The 8,477-nt window shown below is 44.1% G+C and overlaps 1 long non-coding RNA gene across 1 annotated transcript; it reads right to left on the minus strand.

The window, feature by feature from the left end:
• Positions 1-248: 248 nt before the first annotated feature.
• LOC116972851 lies at positions 249-3,323 on the minus strand. Its single transcript, XR_004411921.1, has 2 exons — positions 3,218-3,323; positions 249-321 (listed from the first exon to the last, which is right to left on the minus strand). It is a non-coding gene; the product is annotated as an uncharacterized LOC116972851 (long non-coding RNA).
• Between the last annotated feature and the right edge of the window lie 5,154 nt (positions 3,324-8,477).

An 8,477-nucleotide genomic window follows, 5' to 3' on the forward strand; every position in this document is an offset into this window, starting at 1 on the left:
TGAATTCTCCCAATTTATTTAGCCCTAGCTGTCTCCTCCCCTTCCTCAGCCCTCGGGCTGTCTCCTCCCATCCCTCAGCCCTCCTTTTTCCTTTCTTCTCCCCACCACCCGCCATCGGCCCGAAACGTTGCCTATTTCCTTCGCTCCGTAGATGCTGCTGCACCCGCTGAGTTTCTCCAGCATTTTTGTGTACCTTGGATGTTAACAATAATGTTTGCTCAACACAAAATACAAAGAGTGTCCACTCACAATTGAGAGCGAGTTCAAAAGAATGCAAGTCACAATCACAAGGAGCTGCACATCCATAATTCTGAGACACACCTGAAAGAAAGTTTTTAAAAATCTATGAAAATATTGAAATGAACAGTGGAAATGTTAGTCTTGGCAACACTCCAGCAATAGCACTTGTATTTCAGAACTCGCAGCACCCGTGGCCAAGCTATTCCAGTATAGCTACACACTGGCGTCTAATATCGACTGAACAGTGTGAAATATTGTCCTATCCACAAGTAGCAGGAAGAATCCTACCAGCCGATTACTGCCTCATCAGTCTACTCCTGATCACCAGGAAAGCAACGGAAGGGATAATTGATGGTGTAGTGAAGCGGCATTTACTTAGCAAAAACCTGCTCCACAGAAGCAACAATGATCAAGGAAAGGGGGAGCCCCCGATGGCTGTTGTTGGCTGTGGAGTTGGTGCTAGCGAGTTATACAGACAGTGAAACTCAAATGAAGCAAATTAGATGAATAGCACCTCATATTTCACTTGGGCAATTTACAACCCAACGGTATGAATATTCAACAGGAAGGAACTGCAGATGCTGGTTTAAACCTTCCCAATCTGAAGAAGACTTGACCTGAATCGTCACCCATCCTTCTCTCCAGATATGCTGCCTGTCCCATTGAGTTACTCCAGCATTTTGTGTCTATCTTCGGTATGAATATTTATTTCTCTAACTTCAAGTAACCCTTGCATTCCCTCCCTCTCTGTTCCTCCTCCACTCTAGTCATCCCTTTCCCCTGACTCTCAGTGTGAAGAAGGGTCTCGATCTGAATCGTCACCTATTCGTTTTCTCCAGAGATGCTGTTCAATCATAAGGTCAGAAGTAAATGTGTTCCTTGATGATTGTGCAATGTTTAGCACCATTCACAATTCCTCAGATAAAGACACAGTCCGCATCCAATATCCACCGTACCCAATTGCTCAGATAATGAGACAGTCCACATCCAATATCCTGAGCTGATAGTGGCCAGTAACATTCATGCCACACAAGTACTGGGTATTGAGAATATCCAACAAGAGAAAATTCCCTATCACTCCCTGACATTTAATGGCATTAGTTCAAGTTCAAGTGTTCAAGTTCAAGTGAGTTTATTGTCATGTGTCCCTGTATAGGACAATGACATTCTTACTTTGCTTCAGCACACAGAACATAGTAGGCATTTACTACAAAACAGATAAGTGTGTCCATATACCATAATATAAATATATACACACATGAATAAATAAACTGATAAAGTGCAAATAACAGAAAATGGGTTATTAATAATCAGAGTTTTGTCCGAGCCAGGTTTAATAGCCTGATGGCTGTGGGGAATCCCCCATCACCGAATCCCCCGCGATAACAATATCCTGGGGTTACCATTGACCAGAAGCAGAACTGGAGTAGCCAAATGGGTGGCATGGTGGCGCAGCGGTAGAGTTGCTGCCTTACAGCACTTGCAGTACCTGAGACCCAGGTTCGATCCCAACTATCTGTACGGAGTTTGTACGTTCTCCCCGTGACCGCGTGGGTTTTCTCCACAATCTTCGGTTTCCTCCCACACTCCAACACTCCAAAGACGCACACGTTTGTAGGTTAACTGGCTTGGATTTGTATACTTGGTATGTGTAAATTGTCCCTAGTGTGTATAGGATAGTGTTAATGTGCGGGGATCGCTGGTCGGTGCAAACTCGGTGGGCCGAATGACCTGTTTCCTCGCTGAATGTCTAAACTAAACTAAACTAAAAATGCACAACATAGCAGCACGAGCAGGTCAGAGGCTTCCCGTCCATCACTTTGTGGTGAGTAACTCTCCTCTGAGCTTCCCAAAGTCCGTCCACCATTTACAAACCTCATGTCAGGAGCATGGTGGAATATTCTCCACTTGACCAGATGAGTGCATCTTCTACAAAGTTGCACTAAGCCTCACACCATACAAGACATAGCAACCTGTTTGATAGGCACAGCATGTACAACCATTCACTCTGATGCACAGGAGCAGCGGTTTGTATCATCTGTAGGGTACTTTGCAGAAACTCATAGAAACATAGAAAATAGTTGCAGGAGGAGGCCATTCGGCCCTTCGAACCAGCACCGCCATTCATTGTGATCATAGCTGATCACTAAATACCCTTCAGATAGCATCTTACAAATCCACAACCTTTACAAGCTGGAAGGGCAAGGGCAGAGAAAGCATGGGAATATCACCACCTGAAAGTTGCCGCCAAGCCACCCACCATCCCGATTTGGAAATATGTCAGTTCCTTCACTGTCAATGGGTCCAAATCCTGGAAATCTTGCCCTAATAGCAGCGACACCTCACAGACAGCAACGGTTCAGGAAGGCTGCTCGCTAACACATTCACAACAGCAACTAAAGATGGACCTTTAAATGCCAGCTTAGCCTGTGAACCCACAGAGACTTTATGAATATAACAAAAAGGATAATTTCTCAGGCTGACAGCCTCCTTAAAAACCATTGTGCATAATTGTTTTTTTTTAGGTAATTGGATGATAAGGGAGTTTATAGTTTACCATTAAAAATCCATTTGAGAACTCTATCCACCACAGGTTGAAGATACTTTTTTGCAATATATAAATATATTGTTCAAAGCTATGTTTATTTATTTGATTATAGTATATATATATTCTCTATTCCTGTATTCGTCTTTTTGCATTATATATTTAAGCAATTTCCCCCTGCGATAAAGTGCTATCATATCGTATTATATATATATATATATATACTTTTTGCTATATTTATATACACACGCACACACACACACACATATATATATATATGAATATAACAAAAATTGCACAGTATATTTACAGTATCCAGTACATATATATATACTGCAAAAAGTATATTAAAAATATATAAAAGGACTAGAGAATATTATCAAAGAAATATACATAACTTTGAACAAAATGAATAGAATAATTTGTACTCACATTTTTTCCCATCTTCTGTTCTTTCAGGTGCTACAACAGGGCAGGAAAACAAAGCTTCCCCACGGACTGAGTTTACCAAATGTATGAAAGGTGGTTTGATGTAAACTACGTTACAAAGATATGAACAACGTCTCAACCGGAAGTGTTCAATTCCTGGTAAGTGTACATGTGATTGGCTAGTTTAATCATCCTGTTGAAAGACTAGCAGCACAGATATGTAAATGATACCAATATATTTTAATTTTAAATATAACTTGCAAATACTTTCACTGCCATTCAGTAATGTTGAAATACTAATCCATCAGATTGATCTCTTAAATGTAGGGAGCGGAACATAGAACCTAGAAACATAGAAAAACAGGTGCAGGAGTAGCCCATTCGGCCCTTCGAGCCTGCACCGCCATTCAATATGATCATGGCTGATCATCCAACTTAGTATCCTGTACCTGACTTCTCTCCATACCCCCTGATCCCTTTAGCCACAAGGGTCACATCTAACTCCCTCTTAAATATAGCCAATGAACTGGCCTCAACTACCTTCTGTGGCAGAGAATTCCACAGATTCACCACTCTCTGTGTGAAAAATGTTTTTCTCATCTTGGTCCTAAAAGATTTCCCCCTTATCCTTAAACTGTGACCCCCTTGTTCTGGACTTCCCCAACATCGGGAACAATCTTCCTGCATCTAGCCTGTCCAATCCCTTAAGAATTTTGTACGTTTCTATAAGATCCCCCCTCGATCTTCTAAATTCTAGCGAGTACAAGCCGAGTCTATCCAGTCTTTCTTCATATGAAAGTCCTGACATCCCAGGAATCAGTCTGGTGAACCTTCTCTGTACTCCCTCTATGGCAAGAATGTCTTTCCTCAGATTAGGAGACCAAAACTGTACGCAATACTCCAGGTGTGGTCTCACCAAGACCCTGTACAACTGCAGTAGAACCTCCCTGCCCCTATACTCAAATTATTTTGCTATGAATGCTAACATACCATTCGCTTTCTTCACTGCCTGCTGCACCTGCATGCCTACTTTCAATAACTGGTGTACCATGACACCCAGGTCTCGTTGCATCTCCCCTTTTCCTAATCGGCTACCATTCAGATAATAGTCTACTTTCCTGTTTTTGGCACCAAAGTGGATAACCTCACATTTATATACATTATACATCATCTGCCATGCATTTGCCCACTAACCCAGCCTATCCAAGCCACCTTGCAGCCTCCTAGCATCCTCCTCACAGCCAGCACTGCCCCCCAGCTTCGTGTCATCCGCAAACTTGGAGATGTTGCATTCAATTCCCTCGTCCAAATCATTAATATATATTGTAAATAGCTGGGGTCCCAGCACTGAGCCTTTCGGTACCCCACTAGCCACTGCCTGCCATTGTGAAAAAGGACCCGTTTACTCCTACTCTTTGCTTCCTGTCTGCCAGCCAGTTCTCTATCCACATCAATACTGAACCCCCAATACCGTGTGCCTTAAGTTTGTATACTAATCTCTTATGTGGGACCTTGTCGTAAGCCTTCTGAAAATCCAGATATAACACATCCACTGGTTCTCCCTTATCCACTCTACTAGTTACATCCTCGAAAAATTCTATAAGAATCGTCAGACATGATTTATCTTTCATAAATCCATGCTGACTTTGTCCAATGATTTCACCACTTTCCAAATGTGCTGCTATCCCATCTTTAATAACTGACTCTAGCAGTTCCCCACTACCGATGTTAGATTAACAGGTCTGTAATTCCCCGTTTTCTCTCTCCCTCCCTTTTTAAAAAGTGGGGTTACATTAGCTACCCTCCAATCCTCAGGAACTACTCCAAATCTAAAGAGTTTTGAAAAATTATCACTAATGCATCCACTATTCCTGTGGCTACTTCCTTAAGTACTCTGGGATGCAGCCTATCTGGCCCTGGGGATTTATCGGCCTTTAATCCATTCAATTTACCTAACACCACTTCCCGGCTAACCTGGATTTCACTCAGTTCCTCCATCTCATTTGACCCCCGGTCCCCTGCTATTTCCGGCAGATTATTTATGTCTTCCTTAGTGAAGACAGAACCAAAGTAGTTATTCAATTGGTCTGCCATGTCTTTGTTGCCCATGATCAATTCACCTGTTTCTGACTGCATTAGACCAACATTTGTTTTAACTAATCTTTTTCTCTTCACATATCTATAAAACCTTTTGCAGTCACTTTTTATGTTCCCTGTCAGTTTTCTTTCATAATCTATTTTCCCTTTCCTAATTAAGCCCTTTGTCCTCCTATGCTGGACTGAATTTCTCCCAGTCCTCTGGTAGGCTGCTTTTTCAAGTTCAAGTTCAAGTTCAAGTTCAAGTTCAAGTGAGTTTATTGTCATGTGTCCCTGTATAGGACAATTAAATTCTTGCTTTGCTTAAGCACACAGAAAATAGTAGGCATTTACTACAAAACAGATAAATGTGTTCATATACCATGATATAAATATATACACACATGAATAAATAAACTAGTAGTGCAAATAACAGAAAGTGGTTACTAATAATCAGAGTTTTGTCCGAGCCAGGTTTAATAGCCTGATGGCTGAGGGGAAGTAGCTATTCCTGAACCTGGTTGTTGCAGTCTTCAGGCTCCTGTACCTTCTACCTGAAGGTAGCAGGGAGATGAGTGTGTGGCCAGGATGGTGTGGGTCTTTGATGATACTGCCAGCCTTTTTGAGGCAGCGACTGCGATAAATCCCCTCGATGGAAGGAAGGTCAGTGCCGATGATGAACTGGGCAGTGTTTACTACTTTTTGTAGTCTTTTCCTCTCCAGGGCGCTCAAATTGCCGAACCAAGCCACGATGCAACCGGTCAGCATGCTCTCGACTGTGCACCTGTAGAAGTTAGAGAGAGTCTTCCTTGACAATCCGACTCTCCGTAATCTTCTCAGGAAGTAGAGGCGCTGATGAGCTTTTTTGATAATTGCGTTAGTGTTCTCGGACCAGGAAAGATCTTCAGAGATGTGCACGCCCAGGAATTTGAAGTTCTTGACCATTTCAACCATCGACCCGTTGATATAAATGGGGCTGTGGGTCCCCCTCCTACTCCTTCCAAAGTCCACAATCAGTTCCTTGGTTTTGCTGGTGTTGAGGGCCAGGTTATTGCGCTGGCACCATATGGACAGTTGCTCGATCTCTCTTCTGTACTCTGACTCATCCCCATCAGTGATACGCCCCACAATAGTGGTGTCGTCAGCGAACTTGATGATGTGGTTCGCTACGCAGTCATGGGCATAGAGTGAGTACAGCAGGGGGCTGAGCACGCAGCCTTGAGGTGCTCCCGTGCTGATTGTTATTGAGGCTGACACATTTCCACCAATACGAACAGACTGTGGTCTGTGGACGAGGAAGTCGAGGATCCAGTTAAAGAGGGATGCGCAGAGACACAGTTCTGCGAGTTTGGTAACCAGTTTGGAGGGGATGATTGTGTTAAATGCCGAGCTGTAATCAATGAATAACAGCCTGACATATGAGTTTTTGTTGTCCAAGTGGTCCAGTGCGGAGTGGAGGGCCAGCGAGATCGCATCCACCGTTGATCTGTTGTGGCGGTACGCGAACTGCAGTGGGTCCAGGTTTTTGTCGATGTAGGAGTTGATTTGCTCCATGATCAACCTCTCAAAGCACTTCATCACCACCAGCGTTAGTGCCACTGGTCGATAGTCATTGAGGCATGTCACCTTACTCTTCTTGGGCACTGGTATAATTGATGCCCTTTTAAAGCAGGTGGGGACCTCAGACCTTAGAAGTGAGAGGTTGAAAATGTCCGTAAAAACTCCCGCCAGTTGGTCCGCACAGGTTTTTAGAACACGTCCGGAATTTTCTGAATTTCTCCCAGTCCTCTGGTAGGAACAAAGGCTTTCTTACGTCCTGTAGCGCTTCGTAAATACAGTTCTTATCACACATGTACTTCAGGAGAAGTTTTTGACCCCAGGGGTGAATGTCGTTACACCTGCTCCACTTGGCTTGTATTGTCTGTGAGGCCGAGGATCTGATCACCTATGATTTGACATCGAAAAATAATTAGATTTGGACAACCATTCCAAATTTTATGACCTGCAAAGATCCCAATCAATCACAATCACAATCACAAGCATGTTTGTCAACATACGAGGAATTTAATTTGCCAAGTCAGTCATACAAATAAAAAGCTACAGAACACACAAAATACATTTTAACATAAACATCCACCACAGTGACTCCTCCACACTCCTCACTCTGATGGAAGGCGAAAAAAAGTTAAAATCTCTTCCCTTCTATGCTCTCCCGCGGTCGGGAGCCTCGAGCTCTCCAATGACGGGACGATCTTGACTCCCGTAGCCGGAGGCATTTGGGCTCTCCGCAACGGGACGATCAGTTCCTGCATCGGGGGGGGGGAGATGTCAACTCCCCGCGCCGGTGATCGGACCCCGCGTCGCGGCTGGTCAAGTCTCTGCATCATTGGAGCTTCCCGACTCGGCCTCTCCCGAGACTGTGAGCTCACGATTGTAAAGTCCGCAGGCTGCGTTTCAAGTGATCACCGGCAAGGGATCAGCTCCGATGTTAAGTCCACACCCTGCGGTAGGGCTCAAGTCAGTCCGAGGAGGCCTCCAGCTCCATGATGTTAGGCCGCAGAGCGACCGGAGATGAGATCCAGAAAATAATCGCATCTCCGGCAAGATAAGAAACTGATAAAAATGTTTCCTCTGACCCCCACCACCTCCCCCCCACATAAAACAAACCGGAGAACATCTACACAAACTTTTAACACACACTAGAAATTAAAAAATAGTAGAAGAAACAGACAGACTGTTGGCGGGGCTGCCAATCATGCAGCACCCCTGATCATTCACAATCACGGATACTGGAACTGTGGCAACACTGGAGGAGGATGGTTGGCCAGCCAGGTCTGTGCTTGCTCCACAAACAGTGATCCTGTTCGTCCTTATTCTGAAGAAGGATCCCAACCTGAATGGTCGTCTGCGAGTCTGAAGAAAGGTCCTGACATGTAACGTCGACTGACCATTTCCTCCATAGATGGTGCTTGACCCTTTGAGTTCCTCCAGTTTGTGTGGTGCTCAAGATTTCCGTTCTGTCTACAAATCTCCTTATCGTCTGCAAATGTCTTTCCTTCAGATACTTATCCAGCACCCATTTGAACGATACAATAATGTCTGCTTCCATTAAACCCCCCCCCCCCCCCCCTCTCAGCCGTGCATTGCAGCCCCTAACTATTTGCTGCATAAAGAAGACTTTTTGCCA

Source organism: Amblyraja radiata, chromosome 5 (genome assembly GCF_010909765.2).
Source record: "Amblyraja radiata isolate CabotCenter1 chromosome 5, sAmbRad1.1.pri, whole genome shotgun sequence".
Classification (NCBI taxonomy): Eukaryota; Metazoa; Chordata; class Chondrichthyes; order Rajiformes; family Rajidae; genus Amblyraja; species Amblyraja radiata.